Consider the following 18,876-nt stretch of genomic DNA (forward strand, 5'->3'; position numbering starts at 1 on the left):
TGAACAAAAGTCTGAAATCTTCAAATTCTATCCCAGCAGATGGCCCAGAAGGATAAAAAGAATTAATAGAGAGGCCTGCAGGCATTGCAGGCCTGCATGTGTCTTTCAAACCTCTCAACTGCACATCCGGCCCCTCTTTGAGTCGGTCTGCTTTTTAATCCTTTTTCTTGTCCAAGCTCTTTTTTCTTAACACTCTTGCTCATACCTTCATTACATATTTTTTTTAGAAATTGAGATTATGTTCTTTCGTATGTATGTATTTTACTTGTCAGGTTTTATAAAATATTCTTTCTAATGTTCTTACCAAAGTGACCACTTCACAATCCTTCTCCAGATGCTCCCATCACCCAGGTGAAACTTCTCGCTCTACTGTTAACAGCCCTTCTTCCTCCCTATGTCCATCATTGCCACCTTTCCCTTTTGCCAGTACTTCGTATCTTGTCTATACATATGCTTCTCCATCAACTCCTTTCATGCAGCCTCCACACGTGACAAGTCCCTTTGAGTTACTTTTGACTGCGTTGATATTATCTATAAGTCTGACCATACTGGATAGCATTTTTACTCTGCTCCAAGAACTCCAACTCCAAAACCTTGCCTCAGAGAAAAAGACTAGAAACTAGAATGGTGTATATATGGCATCTTTTCTTTGAAATGAGGAGGCTTATGTGTAACTTGTAACCAGCTTTCTATAATGGAGTGATTATATCAGTGGACAAGTGAAGAGCTACAGATGTCATCTATCTGGACTTCTGTAAGGCCTTTGACACTGTCTCCCACAACATCCTTCTCTCTGCATTGGAGTATTTGATGGGCGAACTGTTCAGTGGGTGAGGGATTGGTTGGATGGTCGCATCCAGAGGGTAGTGGTCAATGGCTCAATGTCTAGGTGGAGATCGGTGACAAGTGGTATCCCTCGGGGGTCCATATTGGGACCAGTACTGTTCGATATCTTCATCAAAGACATAGTGGGATCAAGTGTACCCTCAGCAAATTTACAGACAACACCGAGCTGAGTGATGCAGTTGACACACCTGAAGGACAGGATGCCATCCAGAGGGACCTGGGTGGGCTTAAGGGTGGACGTGTATGAACCCCATGAGGTTCAACAAGGCCAAGTGCAGGGTCCTGCACCTGGGTCAGGGCAACCCCCAGTGTCAATACAGGCTGGGGATGAAGGGATTGAGAGCAGCCGTGCCGAGAAGGACTTGGGGGTACTGGTGGATGAAAACCTGGGCAAGAGCCAGTAATGTGCACTTGCAGCCCAGAAGGCCAAGCGTATCCTGGGCTATGTCAAAAGAAGCATGGCCAGCAGGTCGAGGGAGGTAATTCTTCCCCTCTACTCCGCTCTGGTGAGACCCCACCTGGAGTACTGCGTCCAGCTCTGGAGCCATCAGCACAGAAAAGACATGGACCTATTGGAGTGGATCCAGCAGAGGGCCACAAAAATGATCAGAGGGCTGGAGCACGTCTCCTATGACAACAGGCTAAGAGAGTGGGGGTTGTTCAGCCTGGAGAAGAGAAGGCTCCGGGGAGAACTTATTGTGGCCTTTTAGTACTTAGAAGGGGCCTGCAGGAAAGGTGGGGACAAACTTTTTAGCAGGACCTGTTGCAATAGGACAAGGTTTCAAACTAATGGTTTCAAACTAAAAGAGGATAGATTCAGACTAGATAGAAAGAAGAAATTTTTTACAGTGAGGATGGTGAAACAATGGCACAGGTTTCCCAGAGAGGTGGTAGATGCCCCGTCCCTGGAAACATTCAGGGTCAGGTTGGGTGAGGCTCTGAGCAACCCGATTGAGTTGAAGGTGTCCCTGCTCATTGCACGGGGGTTGGACTAGATGACCTTTAAAGGTCCCTTCCAACCCAAACTATTCTATGATTCTAAACCCATCTGAACAGGGCCTTGTTTTAAACACTGGAATATGAGATTTCATATGTAATATGAAATATGTATCACTATTATGATTAGATAAGTCTTTTTTTTCTGTCTGAGTTACAAGCCATTACTGAATACCCCAGTTAATGACCACAGGACCATTTCAGTGAAGACCATTGTTTCATTATGTATTGTGTGAAAAAACAGTTTTACATGTTGATTTTGAATTTCTTAATCATTGGGATTTATGCAAGATAAAAGGCTTAATCCTACTGCTAACTGGGGAGACCAGTCACTTGCTCTTTAACATGCCCTTTATCCTTAGAGACTGATGACAAAGCACACAAAATCATGGGATCAAACAAGTTCTTCTAACATATCCTGGTATATACCATGGAAGCAAAATACTGATGAGTATCTAAAGGGGACAAACAATAGAAAAACGATCTCCCCAATGAAAGAGGAGTATAAATGTCAAATGTTGAGATTGCTTCCAACTCCACTGGAAGGCAAAAGGTAAATGTGTGAAAAAGTTTAGTACATAGCAAACGTTATAACCATCAAATGATATTACCATTTATTTGTATGACTAAAGGTATAAGAGATGACAAATGTCCAAGTTTATTACTCAAATAATTGTATTTCTTTCAGTAAGCAACGTATTCGAGTAGGAGGAATTCAGCTATATTGCACATCGTTGTGGCCAGATCTGCAAAACATACACATGGAGATCAGGTAGTATAGAAAGGTATTACTTTACTTGTAAGTCTGTCATCTATTATTAATATGTCAGTCGTTGGACCTGTGAATTGCTAAACCCAAACTATAAACTATGAGATACATTTGCTTTATGTACAGTTATTATTTATCTTGCTGTATTATTTATAAAATGTGGAAATAACCTTGGTCAGATATTCCAGGAGCTTCAGTTCCATGCTTCAGTTTTCAACACAGGCAGATAAAGGATATTCCTTGCTGTCTTAGTTCAGTGACTGTTGTCTCCCACATCTCATGATATATGGAACTTGAAAAGGACAATAATGGTTGTGCAGCCCAGTGTCTTACAGAGGAAGGTATGGCATTTATGATGAAAGGGTGGAAAGAAGTAATACCTTCAGTAAGACCTGTTCACTGCTATTCAGACCTAGGTGAAAGAGAAAAAAGGGTCTGAGCTGAGGCTTGCCACCTAAATTACTAGTGCCTTTTGAGTACAAAGGCAGTTTGTCCACATGGCCTTGGGAATTTGCGCTGGTACTAAAAAGGGAAATGTGCAATCAAAGAGGTTTATCCAAATGTACTTTGGCTCACCAGTATGTTAGCGGAGATGAGTCCTAGCATTCATGTCTTTCCAGCTCTGATGGGGTAATAATTATATCCATGTTGTTCCTGATATATCTTGTAATATTCCAGAACTTCAGTTACCTTTTGCAGACAGTTTTCTCATTTGAAAGTTGTTCAGTCACTTAGGGCCACTTCTGTTAAATCTATACACCAGACTTTTAAGAGCTGAAATCAGCTACATTTCCCATCTGTGTGTATTAGTCATTATGTGCATCCTTAGTGTTGTTGACAACCATAGAAAAACTCTGGCAGTCATTACTATTATTTCTGAATAATGATGAAGAGCAATTAATGAGGATCTGATGATGACTGCAGACCGTACTGAAACGGACAAGATTATGCCCATGTTTGTGCCAGCATTAATCAGATGTCACTCTTTGAAGTCCATGGTGTTACCTCTGATTACATGGATCTAATTGTGAGCAAATTGTGAGTACTGGACTGTGACATGAGCATGTGCTCCATGTCTACTATTCTACTCCAAAGTCTCTCAAAATGTGGACATAGCTTGCAGCTGAACCGTCGACTCCTTCTGAGCTTGTCACGTTTCCCAGTAGATGTTGCTTTTTTTAAATTACATCTCTGTAGATGATGAGGCATCCAGGTGATTTCTGTTGCATTCCTTCGAGTGTAGTTTCACTGTTGTTTTCTCTTCAATTCTGTCTGTCGTGCTGTGTGATTGCTGTGAGTTTTCTTTGCTGCTCTGTGGTTCGTTGAAGGAATTTTGTAGCATGCTCTCCATCCCAACAGCTAATTAGCTGATTCACACCCTCTTACAGGAGCTGCTAGTAAGCGTGCTTGTCATGCTACTACTATGTCTTGGCACTACAGCTGTTTTCTTGCCTCCTTTGCTGTCTTCTATCTTCCTCCTACCCTAATTATGGTCTGCTTCATCCTTTTTCTGTAATTTATTGGTACTTTGGAGCTGTTTTCTCCCCTGTCCCTACTTCCTCACTCACACGAATGGGTTATTTTGCTGGTTAGGGACAGTCATCTCTTTCTTGGGTAAGTATAACTGAGGAGCTGTTTTCTGAAGTGTACTATGGAAAGGAGAAGATGTAGCTTTTGGCCTGGATGTTTTTATTATCAGTCCTGTACAGATTAGACATGTGAACAGAAAGGGTAGTCTTACCCCCAGGAACAAGACAAACTGAACAAGAGCAGAGCAGCAATGGTTCTGAGCAAAGGGTTTTAGAAGTGCCAGCCAAGTTGTAGTCTGGCACAGAATAGGAAAAAAAAAAGAAAAAGAAGCTTTAATGGAATAGTTTTGTACTCATTTGCACGTAGGGTCAGAAATCACCCAGTTACTTCTGCCATATTACCCAATTCTGTGTTAAGACAGTGCTTCCCACTCAGTCTAGAATAGTAACTGTGGCTTTCATCCCCATTTTAGATTTTTAAACACTTCAGCAGAATGATCACACTCGAGTTAAAGACAATCCTATTTTTAAATTATATGAGTAATTCCTAACAGTAAGTGAAGCAATGCTAGAAACAGCGGTGTCTATCCACAGAGACATTATTCAGCTTTTTTTATAAGTCATTTTGGTGTTTCATTGTTGTTGTGGTGATCATTAAATGATAGAGTTCAGGATCATGGGTACCACGCACAAAACATCAAGAAGTAAAATTACAACCTTGGATTTCAGGAGGGCTAACTTTGACCTCTTCAAGAAACTGCTTGGAGAGATCCCATGGGCTAGGGCTCTGGAAGGCAAAGGGGCTCAAGAAAGCTGGTTGATATTCAAAGACCACTTCCTCCAAGCTCAGGATTGGTGCATCCCTAAGAGAAAGAAAGGGACGCAGGAGACCTGCATGGTTGAGCAAGGAGCTTCTGAAAAAGCTCAAGTGGAAGAAGGAAGTCTACAATAAGTGGAAGAAGGGAGTGACCCCTTGGGAGGATTACAAGAATGTTGCCAGAGCATGCAGGGATGAAACAAGGAAAGCCAAGGCCGCCTTGGAATTAAACCTGGCCAGGGATGTCAAGCTCAACAGGAAGGGCTTCTACAAGTATATTGGAAGCAAAAGGAACACCAGAGAAGTTGTGGGCCCACTGTTGAACGAAACAGGAGCCATGGTGACGGAGGATGCGGAGAAGGCGGAGTTACTGAATGCCTTCTTTGCTTCGGTCTTTACTGCTCGGCCCAGCCCTCAGGAGTCCCAGTCATTGGGGGAAGTAATGGGGAAAGAAGACGACTTCTCTTGGGTTGAGGAGGATCGAGTGAGGGATCAATTAGATCAATTAGATATTCACAAGTCCATGGGCCCCAATGGGATGCACCCGAGAGTGCTGAGGGAGCTGGCGGAAGTCATTGCTGGGCCGCTCTCCATCATCTTTGAAAGGTCCTGGAGAACAGGCGAGGTGCCTGAGGACTGGAGGAGAGCCGATGTCACTCCAGTCTTCAAAAACAGCAGAAGGAGGAGCCAGGGAACTACAGGCCGCTCAGCCTCACCTCCATCCCTGGAAAGATGATGGAACAGCTTGTTCTGGGTGTCATCTCAAGGCATGTAGACGAAAAGAAGGCTATCAGAAGTACTCAACATGGATTCACCAAGGGGAAATCATGTCTGACTAATCTGATAGCCTGCTATGATAGCATGACTGGATGGATGAGCAGAGGGCGGTAGATGTGGTCTACCTTGACTTAAGCAAGGCGTTTGACACGGTCTCCCACAGCATCCTCATAGGGAAGTTTAGGAAGAGTGGGCTTGATGAATGGACAGTGGGGTGGATAGAAAACTGGTTGAAAGATAGAGCTCAGAGGGTTGTGATTAGGGGCACAGAGTCTAGTTGGAGACCAGTGACGAGTGGTGTTCCCCAGGGGTCAGTACTGGGTCCAGTCCTCTTCAATATATTCATCAATGACCTGGACGAGGGGATAGAGTGCACCCTCAGCAAGTTTGCTGATGACACAAAGCTGGGGGGGTGGCTGACACTCCAGAAGGCTGTGCTGCCATACAGAGAGACCTGGACAGGTTGGAGATTTGGGCAGAGAGGAACCTTATGAAATTCAACAAGGGCAAGTGTAGGGTGCTGCATCTGGGGAGAAATAACCCCATGCACCAGTAGAGGTTGGGGGCTGACCTGCTGGAGAGCAGCTTGGTGAAAAGAGACCTGGGAGTCCCGGTGGACAACAGGATGACCACGAGCCAGCAATGTGCCCTTGTGGCCAAAAAGACCAATGGCATCCTGGGGTGCATCAAGAAGAGTGTGGCCAGCAGGTCGAGGGAGGTCATCCTCCCCCTCTACTCTGCCCTGGTGAGGCCACACCTGGAGTACTGTGTCCAGTTCTGGGCTCCCCGGTTCAAGAGGGACAGGGAACTGCTGGAGAGGGTGCAGCAGAGAGCTACCAAGATGATTAGGGGACTGGAACACCTCTCTCATGAAGAAAAGCGGAGGGATTTGGGTCTCTTCAGTCTGGAAAAAAAGATGGCTGAGGGGGGACCTTATCAACACTTATAAATACTGAAATGTGTGTCAGGAGGATGGGGCCAGGATCTTTTCAGTGGTGCCCAGGGACAGGACAAGAGGTAACGAGCACAACCTTGAGCACAGGAAGTTCCACCTAAACATGAGGAGGAACTTCTTTACTTTGAGGGTGGCAGAGCACTGGAACAGGCTGCCCAGAGAGGTGCTGGAATCTCCAACTCTGGAGACATTCCAAACCCGCCTGGATGGCTTCCTGTGCAACCTGCTCTAGGTGACCCTGCTCTGGCAGGGGGGTTGGACTAGATGATCTCCAGAGGTCCCTTCCAACCCTATGATTCTATGATTCTATGATTCATAATTACGGGAAGAGAATCCCACTCTTCTCTGTTTAATTCAATCAGTTTCAATTGCTTTGAAACCACAGAGCATATTTAACTCTATTTTCTACTGTGACTCAATCTAGAAGTACCTATACAGGGAAATGATTTTTGATAGTTGATAGTTCTAATGCAAAAAAAAGTCATAATGAAATCTAATTTGTGCAAGGAATAAGAACCACATTTTTATCTTGAGGATAATTAAATGTAGGAACAATTTACCCGAGAACATGCTGGATTCTTATCACTCCCATTCTCAAATAATAACTAGATTTCTTTCTAGAAGATGTACTATAGATCAAACAAAAGTTATGATCTTGATACCAAATTACTGGGTCATACTGAAATAATCATATTAATACTTTCCAGTCTAAAATATCTGTTGTTGTTTACTAATAAGTGAGAATTGTTATTTGACCAATCAGGAAAGTATGCCAAAAAATCTCAGTCAATCAGATTCAGAAACAAATGGAGAGATGGATTCTTCATATGTATATACAACTGACATTATTAGCAGTGTTCAGAAAGCAAACATACAGAAGTCCTGTATTCAGGATTCTTGGGATAAAACATATCCATCCAGCAGATCATATATAAAACTTTCTGGAATGCCTCTCTGATATTTTGATAATGTACTACAGTATACTGGTCAGTTTTGATGCCTGCTTATAGTATGGTGGTGTTCAGTGGAAGTTAAAAAAGGGAGAATAAAAAGGTATGATGGATCAACTCATGCCAGGAAGACACTGAGCCAAAGCCTCGCTGTTTCCCCATGGTTAGTCATTCCTCTAGAACACAGTGCAGTTCCCATGTCTGTTTAAATGAGCTACCTTTATGAAGCATTTTGTGCTTGATAGGTAACTCTGAAGCATAATTCTGTATTTTTGCTGCTATTATTTTTATTAGGGGACTATCTCTTTATTTTTTTCAGAATGATGACTTTAGCTCTGATTTAAATAATAATAAACTGTAAACCTTATCTCATCATGTGTACAGGTGGAAGCATGTTACAAAAGGAGAGAGAAAGGAAAATCCACTGTCCATGAATTATCTTTTGTCAGAAGATATGGTTTTATTCAGTTTAGTTGTCTTTAAGTAATGGTCATGTTATCTAAAGAAGTCACCTTTGGATCACATGAGTTCCCTACAGGTTTCCACAGTGTTCTGCCTGCCATTGGCAGGTACTGCTCTAGAGATAACTGTGTACCTGGCAACATGTCTCACAGGTTTAAATAAGTGGTTGAAATTCCATTCACCTTGCCAAAGACTGATCTTGCACTGCTGATCAGAGTGGGAGCTGTGATCAGTTACAAAAATAGTAAATCTCACCCTGTAATGTTAATAGGAATTTCTGTAAATTAAACATACTGAATTTGTACTCTACCAGCAAGTGAGCAAGTAGAAGTAATACTCCTGCCAAAGAATTTTGACTTTTAAGTATGGAGACATCAATTTCTATGCATCAGTTTTCCATTTGTTGAAGTAGTATCAACAGCCAAAGAGGCAATATTGCGCAAGTCAGTGCAGTATCCAGGCCCACATTTCATTGCTCTCAAACACAAGAAGATTGAAAAGAACTGTATTCAGGGTGTGAATAATCAAAGCTACCCCAAAATAGATTATAGAATCATAGAATCATAGGGTTGGAAGGGACCTCTGGAGATCATCTAGTCCAACCCCCCTGCCAGAGCAGGGTCACCTAGAGCAGGTTGCACAGGAAGCCATCCAGGCGGGTTTTGAATGTCTCCAGAGTTGGAGACTCCACCACCTCTCTGGGCAGCCTGTTCCAGTGCTCTGCCATCCTCAAAGTAAAGAAGTTCCTCCTCATGTTTAGGTGGAACTTCCTGTACTCAAGGTTGTGCCCATTACCTCTTGTCCTGTCCCCGGGGACCACTGAAAAGATCCTGGCCCCATCCTCCTGACACACAACATTTCAGTATTTATAAGTGTTGATAAGGTCCCCCCTCAGCCATCTTTTTTTCCAGACTGAAGAGACCCAAATCCCTCCGCCTTTCTTCATGAGAGAGGTGTTCCAGTCCCCTAATCATCTTGGTAGCTCTCTGCTGCACCCTCTCCAGCAGTTCCCTGCCCTTCTTGAACCAGGGAACCCAGAACTGGACACAGTACTCCAGGTGTGGCCTCACCAGGGCAGAGTAGAGGGGGAGGATGACCTCCCTCGACCTGCTGGCCACACTCTTCTTGATGCACCCCAGGATGCCATTGGCCTTCTTGGCCACAAAGGCACATTGCTGGCTCATGGTCATCCTGTTGTCCACCAGGACTCACAGGTCTTTTTTCACCAAGCTGCTCTCCAGCAGGTCAGCCCCCAACCTCTACTGGTGCATGGGGTTATTTCTCCCCAGATGCAGCACCCTACACTTGCCCTTATTGAATTTCATAAGGTTCCTCTTTGCCCAGATCCCAGATCTCCAACCTGTCCAGGTCTCTCTGTATGGCAGCACAGCCTTCCGGTATGTCAGCCACCCCCCATACTCTAGGGACACATATGCCAGTAATTTTACAAAAGCAAAACCCCATACTGAGCTGTCAGTTCTCCTAAATGTAATCCAAATGGCATATTTTTTCCCTTCTACGTACCTCTCCCTTTTAGTTTGACCATCTTTGCAGTTAGAGGATGTTCTAGGTATTTTTTTCCTAGGCTAATTTACAAGAGTTTCAGGTATTGGATTATATTCAGGTCCTAATGCTGCAGTCAGTGTGGCACTGGTGTCTGCACCAATGCAGTCGCCACCTGCAGCCATCTTTAAATAAGGTAGCTGGTCATGGTATTTATTATCATTTCTTTTTTCCTTCACCCAATCCATTTGCTTCATCCCAGCAAAAAAAACCCTGTAGGTGCATTTTTAATTTTAACATAAAAAGTGTTATCTTTCTATTTGCTTTTTTGACTCAAGATTTTCATCACCACAGAGTTCCTGCAAATTCTGTTGGTTGCCACTCAAAGCAGGAATGCTCAACGCTTGTGCAATTCGTATGGCTCTGGGGAAATCTAAGATTGGTTCAACATTTTTGTGCCTTGTTTGAAAAAACAACTAGGTTTTGGCAATGCTGTACATGGATTCCTTCTAATTTTTATATAAAAAATTGTTTCAAGTAGGTAATGACAAACTTCTGCCTTAGTTTAATTTAGATTAACAGAATATCTTGTAGCAGGTTTTCAGAGGCACCCATAGGCAGCACAGGCATTTAATGTAGAAATACAGCTTCCTTAACACCCATAATTTAGACTAGATTAGGCAGCCTGGATCTCACTTGAAAGGCGATAATAGTAATTCACATTTTTATCCATAACCTTGATATTCCTTTAAATAAATATATCAGTCAATTAGAAATAGCATAACTTGAGAATTGTAGTACTGATTTGTAATTTTTCACGTACACCATTAGGTGGCAGGGAACAATAAAGATTTAGTTGATGAAACGTCATACAGATGTTGAAATACAGATCTGTCAGATTTTTCTCTCCACCCTTTTTGAATCAGAATTCTTTCCTACTGTGAACTGTCAAGAGTTTTGTCTAGTTAATTATTAAATGACTTACCAACAGGGCTCGCTGCTTTCATCAAGACTGTTTCAGATTTCATTTCTGTGCAATCCTTTTGTCAAATGAGAAAAAAACAAGGCATATTCATTCTACTGGGAGTTCTCTAAAAATTAAATCTCACCACAGTTGTATCTCTACTTCTAACCTCTACTTCTGCTTCCGGTCAGGCTAAATTTGACTGCTGGAAGTAGCCCTTAGGCCAGGCTAATTCCAGCAGGAATTAGTGGGAGGCAAGAAACTTTTTTATTCTTTTGGGAGCCTTGATTCCAAATTGGTTGTAAGGGCTAGGCTTTTGTGTGGGTCCAGCTATAAAAAAGGACTTTTTACGTAGCATAGGTACAAGAAGATTGAAGTGATGTGGTTTAGATACCCAGGCTGACAGACAGATGGGCGCATATAAAAAGATAGGGAATTTATACTGCCAGCAACGTTTGTTTCTCTAAATCTAGATGACTGCTGATTTTAGAATTGCAGCGGATGTCACGGGTGAGAGGGTAGGTGGCAGGAATCATAGAGCGACACTTGTCTGCTTGGTAACTCACTCGATGATTGATGTATGGGAAGTTAATTCCGCTACTAGTGACTCTGTAGGAGCCTATGCTCAGCATTTCCCAGGGACAGAATTAAGTCCCTGGCAGGAGTAGCCCCCAAGAGATTTATTCTTATTCCCTCAAACTCTTCTAGTCCCGTTGGTAGGAACTGCATCACAGATATTGTCACATGTGCTTAACTGGAAAGTCCCAGTGCAGATTTTTCCACATGTTTATGTAATAAACTCATGCCAAAAGAAGAAGTAACAATTCCAGAAAATATGATACAGCTTCAGTTTGCCATACCTGTTTGTTAAGCTAACCCTTGAAAGGAGGAAAAAGCAGAGGAGGGACATTTTTGTTACTGACTAGTCTGATATGCAGAGAAACTCAGCTCGGTTTTAACATGACTAAGTGAATGACAGTTGAGAGACTGAAATCCATTATTCACAGAAAAATGTGTGGTAGCAACTCACAGAACTCCTACAGTGTGTCTCTTTTGTCCCAGGCAACCGTGTCTGGAAGCAAGGAGCCCTTTGTTCTCCCAGTTCAGCCCTGTGTTGCCTGAGAACACTGCCAGTGAGCACACAAGCCGTAATCTCAGTATATGGGAGGTCTACATGTCTGCTTGGATTTGGATTCAGTATTTTTCATCTTAGTCCCTGAGTTTCAGTCACTGTGTTGTATCCGCCCAGTCCTGTGGGAAACTGTGTGTCCAAGCAGGAATCTTCAGCAGTTAAAAATCCCAAACCCAATAATAATGATGGTACTACAAGATGACTTAAGCAAGAGATTCTATTAACCTGGGTTGCAGAAAATCAGATTCCTTTGAAATAGAAACACTTACTGCCTGCGCACATCACAGTCCCATGGCCACCATGGCTGTCGGCATAAAAGGTGGGTCATCTTCAGCAGACATTTGTTTCCCTCACAATAACTCACAGATTTCAGAAAGCTGTCAAACTGGACTGAAGATCTGACAGCAGTCTTGGTGCTCCAAATGGATCAGTCTTGCAGTCAATCCGTAGATCACCCTACCCTATTGCTATATCATAACTCTGTAGATTAAGGATATCCCAGGAAAGATGCAGCATAGCCCTGGAGATCATGGGACAGGAGCTGCAGTGTGTAAGGAGACTGAACTTGCACCCTGTGTGAAACCAAACAAGTGATATTTTTTCTGGTGCACCGTGAGCTGTTCAATAGTCAAAAATTGCTGTCTCTGAAAGACTTGATGAAAAATGGGAGTCACTAAGCAAGTGTGTTTCTCTGAGGGGATTGTGTTCAGTGGGGCTGTCCAGGCTCTCTGAAGGACAGGCTGCTGGGAACAGGTCGATGTCATGCAACGCAGTATGCAATGCAAGCTGTGTGCACATTATAATTTGCCTCTGGAGTCGGCAACACACTGTGAACCCCTGGCTTGGATTTCAGATGAAGTGATCTCTGCTTGTAAATACTAGTGATGCTGCTATGCTCCCACTAGCTTGGTGCCTAACAGGACATTGGTTAATGCTGTTGTCTGAGTCTAGGGCAGAGGCAATTTTCTTATCTTTTTGGAAAAGGGAGGAACAATCATAAAGATCAAGCTGATCACTCACTCTGCCTTATGTTTTTAAAACCACAGATAACTAGTAAGAAATACTTGGATCTCCAGAAAAGAAAGGTCTTTGCATGATTCACATGTGGGTTGCCATATGCCTGAAGCTAGGGAAGACTGTTTATCTGTTATCAGACTTTTCCATATGATGTTCTTCACAGATGTATCAGAAATGTCAAGAGCTGCTTACTCAGCTGGGCCCAAATCCTGAAGACTTCAATTTGTGCCTTTGGTCCTTTCATTGTTTCTTTCATTGTTTCTTTCATTGTTCTGCCCCAGAAGAGGATAAACATGTTCAGAGATGTTGTTTATTTTGAGAATGCAAGGACCTAAACAAGATTCAGTCTCACTGCATCTTCCTTAGAAGTTATAGTTGTGTGCAAGAATGGTCACAAACACTTTTTTTATTTCCCCTGAGCTGTGTCCAAGAGGTCAAAGTTCAGCCCCCTTTGCAGAATTTTGTATCTTCCATCTGCTTTCTGAGGTGGATGTAATAAAGACAAGAACATGACAAATTACATGCTTCAGCACAAAAAAAAAATCACTCATTTTTATTGCTATTCTGCCTCACCTCCTTTTATGGACAGCATCAAGCAGTTTGGTTTATTTTTTCTTGAACTATCTAGATATTAAATTGTAATTTTATACTTTTCAGTACTTCCTTTTGAGGAGCCTCCAGTAAACTAAAACATGTTTCAGAATGCAAAGAAGGGATGACGTTTCACTGTAATATAGGAGGAAAACTAACTTAAATTAATGAATGAAAGAATTTCCTTTGAAGGGGATCTCAGGCAGGACAGTAGAAGCAGGTTAGCTGGAGAAGTCAAAAAATTCAGGAGACCAGCATGAGAAAGTAAGACTCATGCTGTATACCATCTTGCTCTGTCTTCTCTGCTAGGCTTCTCACATCACCCAGAAATTAGATTAGTGCAAAGAAAGAAGTATGCTTTCTTAGTACACTTTTCTTAGCGTGCTGAGAAGATGATAACAAGAACTAGGAGGAGATAAAAAACAGGAGTGGTTTTATTCGGGTCTGCAAGATACTGGGATGATTTACATTGCAGTAGATGAATGCCTAGGGTTGTTTTCCTTCAAATGTGCCAGGAGGTGGTACAAGACCTACTGATGGTTTCATATGTAGTGTCAAAGCTACTGCCTACGACTGCACACATTCAGCTTCTTGTGAAAGACTGTTGCAGACAAGACCAAAGGAAAAACTACTCTTGCAAGTAACGCTCTACCTGCCCAAAACAAACAACAGCAAGGGTGGTTTGTGTAGCAACTTGTAGGAGGAGGTCTGAGGATTTTCATCCTTTCTTTAAGGCTGGGATCTAGGAAAAGAACCTGAAGGGTAAAAGAGGAAGAAGGATGCAGTTGCAAAACAAACAAACAAACAAAAGACTAACCGATAGAGAAGAATAACCTAAGAAATGAATTTGCAGTAATGGGAAGGGATGTGAAAAAGCAGGCAGATGACGGAATGGCAAAAGAGAAAAATAGGGAAGCCAGTTGCAACAGAGAGGAAGATATGATTGAGATAGCTAAGAGGTGGAGCTTAAGACAGAGCAATGAGGCCGTACGTGAGACTATGACTTAGAACAGGAAACAAAATGACCTCCAGGTGAAGGAGAGAACAGATGGGAGCAAATCTGAGATTCACCTCTGTACCAGAGAGATTCATCATCTGATTCAGGCAAATCAGTGAACATAATGTTAGGCCATCAGTCAAAAACAAGAGAATGAGGTATGGACCAGAAGTTGAAAACTATCAGAGAAGGGATGATAGGAGGGGCTGACAGAGGCAGATGGCAGGGGACACAACTGTTGTCTATAAATGTCTTGGTTGAACACCTCTAGAGTGAGAAAAGCTGTTTGAATTAAATGGCAATATTGGTACAAGAAAGAATGTGCATGTATTAGTTGTTAATAATCTAGAGTTGGAATTAGAAAGTTCCTAAACTTATCAGATCAGGAGGCTCTAGGTGCTGTCCCATTAGGAATAGAGCATGCAAACACATCCCAGATTATCTTCAGGTGGAACTTGTTAAGTTTGGGGATGTAATCATATGCAAGACTGATATCCATGATGAGAGAGACCAGATTGGATGTTGTAGGAGGACCTTTCTAGTCCCTGCCCTGATCTTATTTTCCCAATAATGATGCTGTTGACTCATATATATTGACCAGGACAGGTGCAGACAGACACATATTTGCCTCACTCACTTTCCAAGCCAACTGGATGCCACCCACCTCTGGAATCTGTGTAGCTGGAGTGGCCCAGGGCTGTGCCCGAGTTGTCAAATCTGTGCAAATACATGACTTTCAGATCTGAACTGGCTTGCTTTTGCCTAACTTGGAGTGTGGGCGAGGGAGTCCACACCTATCCGTACACCCTCAGAGGGGTGTGCAAGGCTCACATGTTCGGTGCCTCAGAGGACTGTGAAAACTACTTAAACTAGGAGTGCAGGGACCATACCAGCTGATGTAGCAGGGCTGAGGGGACTTGAGATCCCAGAAGAAACATAGTGACAGCATCTACTAATCCAGGGTACCACAGCAGCATGCTCAGGAGCTGCATGCAACACCTCTCTGGTCACTTCTGTATGACAGTGTGATTTTTGGTGGCAGACTAGAAGTCTGATTCACCAACATTGTGTATGACATGTCACCAGTAACAATGACTTACTCTTAAATCTTTGATTGCCCTCCCAGTTGTGCTGATTCCTAGACAACACTGCGCAGTGGAGGTGATGCCGCTGTTCCTCCTAGTTAGAGAATCCCTTCTTTGTCTGTCATCATACTTCTTGTCATGCTCCCAGAAGCTGTATTGCTCCTCAACAAATGTGCAACCCCCCTGCTCATGATGCAGTGACCACAGCCATCTACTGCATCCAGTTATGTTCCATTGCACTGACTGATATTTGTATATCTGGAAGCAAATGTTTGTATGTTATAGGCATATGACAGATTATTTTCAATTGCTAATAAGATCCCGGTGGGGAAAGCTTGTTAGACCCTTCACTGCATGGTCAGCTGCACAAACAAGACCTGTATTTTGCAAATTTCTCCTGCCATTCTGACTGCTGTGTCAACCACAGTAAATTTCCATTTTGCCTTCCTAGTAAACATCTATGCTGATGTGAGTGTGTGTGGCTCACACTCTTTCCGCTGTGACTGAAATGGGACCATTCCCACGCTACTTGAAGCTTTGCGTTGTTGGCTTCTGAGATTACCTGCTAGCAGATAGCTGTGGCCATGTCTTCCTTTGATGAAGAAGTTCTTATCTTATCTAGGTGAGATGTGGAGTGCTTCATCTTGCAACACTTCTGCTCCCCCCCCAGGCAGGGAGAGAGAGAGAGAGCGAGAGAGCACACAGGAAGAATGACAACTTGTACTTTCAAAATCACAACCTCACCTAGGACAACAGTTGATAACAAGCCCAAGCAAAACACAACTACTGACTCACCCTCCCCTTTTCTGGCCCACTGGAAAAGATTGAGGATTTCTGTACAATTAGTAACACTGGCTTCAGTGAGATCCTTTTTTGTCATTAAAAGAATTGGGGCTTCTTTAGCCTATACCTGTATTATAGAAACTTGTCTCCCCTTTTTTTCCCCTGAATTAGGCTGCTTTTATCAGCGGACCTGTGATGGAAATAAGTGACATATGTTTCCTTGTGTGACTATACTAATATGAAGTACAGCACCACATTTTTCACATATCTGTACCCTAAAATAGTTGGCTCAGCTGCAAGTAAAATTATATCTAGGTTTATGATTTGCAAGTGCAAATTTTAGGTTTTGAATTAAATACTTTTGTTTGTACAAAAGAGGTAAAAAGGCATTCCACAGAAAAACAACATAGAAATATTGATACAGATATGGACACAGTGTAATGTCCCATGTGACTTTGAAATCTGGTATTACTTAAACAAAATAGATGAATGCTTTCTCTGAGAATAGTGTGTCTTCTTAGTCCTTTCTGGGCAGGTGAATAAAACCACTGAATTATCTTTGTTTGCAAGCCTATACCAGATATCTCTTGTTTATTAGAAGTACATGTTTAGCTGGAAGCATAAGTCTAAAACCTGCTGTTTAAAGAAGATCAGGACTGCAAAGACAAGCATGCTAACACTAGAAGATGTTTAAGTTAATATTGCATGTGCAAACTGGATCAAGATCACTTCTGTATATGTTGTAGAGGTGGGATTAATCTCACTTTTACCATCTGAAAAGTTAGGCAATGAATCTTCTATGGTCAAGTAGGCGCCTTAGCTGTATCAATAGGCAGAGGTAAAGCACTTCATAGAGTGATTCATCCAAACCTAAGACAGGTGTCTAAGAGAAGGGAGGAATACCTCCCTTGGAACATGCTCATCTCTCTGCCTGTGCTCCAGAGAGTGCAAGAGACTCGCTTGCAACGTGAATCCCACCATAGCAAATAGCATGTTATTTTTGCCACAGGATCATTCAGTGCTTGCTAAATCTTACTCTTAGTATCTTCTCTTTTTGTCCTTTCCCTGTAATCTGTAGGGCTCTGCATTAAGTTACTGTCTGCTATTGAATATAGCATAGAACACAGAATTATTCATTTTCAGTGGGACTTTCTAAGGTACTCAGGTATTACATTTGTTCGCTCTTTCCAAACACTGATTAGTATCTTCAAAGATCTGTCACGAAAAGAGGCAATATTATTATGACTTCTTTTTACTTAGGAGGAATGAGAACAGCAAGATTAGAGCTATTGAAAGCTTCCCTGCACTTTGGGTGTGCACAGACTGATTTTTCAGTGCTTAAAGCACTATACATTATTTTGGAAGTGTGAGATGCAGTTTGTCATTACCTGGATTGCACCTGTGAGAGCCTACTGACTTCTGCAAACTACGCTTCCCCAGGAGCCACGTTTGCCACTATGAAAAATGAAGAACTTTTATTCCAGGTAAGACTGTTAGTACCAGCTTTATTCTGGGACACTTACCACTCCGGAGTGCCTGGAATAATGCCACTTGAGTTTAAGTGGTTGCTCCACAGTCTGCAAGGTGTCATTCATCCAATTTAACTGTAAGAGCATTGTTTCTGTCACTGTAGACCCATTTTAATCCAGATTCCGCAATGTTGGTGCTGCAACGAAAGCAGCTGAGCCTTAGCAGACAGCAGCCTCCTCCATTGAGCAGTCGTAACAAATTCCCACAGCACAGGCCATTCTTTGCCCCACATAAGCTAGGCAGTCCTGAGGGGAAACCACAAGAGTGGTTAAGAGTCATTAAAGAGTCATTAAAAGAGCTTATGATAGTATTCAGAAGGAGGCTAAAGTAAGGTTTCACAAGCAAAATTAATTTACTCTTTCATTCTTGATTTTGCAAATGTAGGTTTCTTCTAACAATTTTAAAATATTGTCATACAGTATTTTGAAAAAGTCAGCAACTGGGAAAGGAGAGGTGTGTCTGAGTTAAAGCTCTGCATGGGTCATCAACAGGACTAGGTACTTTATTTGGTAGGTCTCCAGCAGCTAAGCTCACATTCTAAGTGGTGGCAATACTGTCTTCTTCTAGGCACTAGAGGGGGATGGATACACAGCTGTTGGATTTCACAGCTGGAGAAATAGTACGTCTGCTTCTGGTTTCAATTCCAGAAGCTGAAGGAAGGGGTAACGAACCTTCCTCTCCTCATTGTTTTTGGTTTTTTTGTTTGTTTATTTTTGGGTTGTTTTTTTTTTGTTTGGTTTGGGTTTAGTTTTTCCAGGGATGGTATTAGTGGTGAGTTTTCCCTTATCTTCCTCTTGCCTTCTGTTCATTTCTGTCTCTGCTTGTCCATTCCAATGCATTATTTCCCTTGACTGCTAAAGGCTGTCTTGTGCTGTGCCTTTCCTCCTTCCAGAGAGAGTTCCTGCTTTTGCTCCTAACCTCTGCTCATGATCCCTCACCTGTCCTGTTCCTGCCTGGCTCTTGTACCTTCACAGCCTCCACCTTCATATGCAGCTCAATTGCATTAGATACAGATTCTTGCTCTGTCCTCAGCAAGACAATATTATCTCAACCCCTTTGAACAGGATATCAAGAAAATGATTATTAACATTCATGCTCTCTGTGATCAGGTCTGTGAGACAGGGAATGTTTCATTACATAGAGCTTTAAGTCAAGGTTGTTGAGTTTTTTAAT

This window comes from Chroicocephalus ridibundus, chromosome 3 (assembly GCF_963924245.1).
Source record: "Chroicocephalus ridibundus chromosome 3, bChrRid1.1, whole genome shotgun sequence".
NCBI lineage: Eukaryota > Metazoa > Chordata > Aves > Charadriiformes > Laridae > Chroicocephalus > Chroicocephalus ridibundus.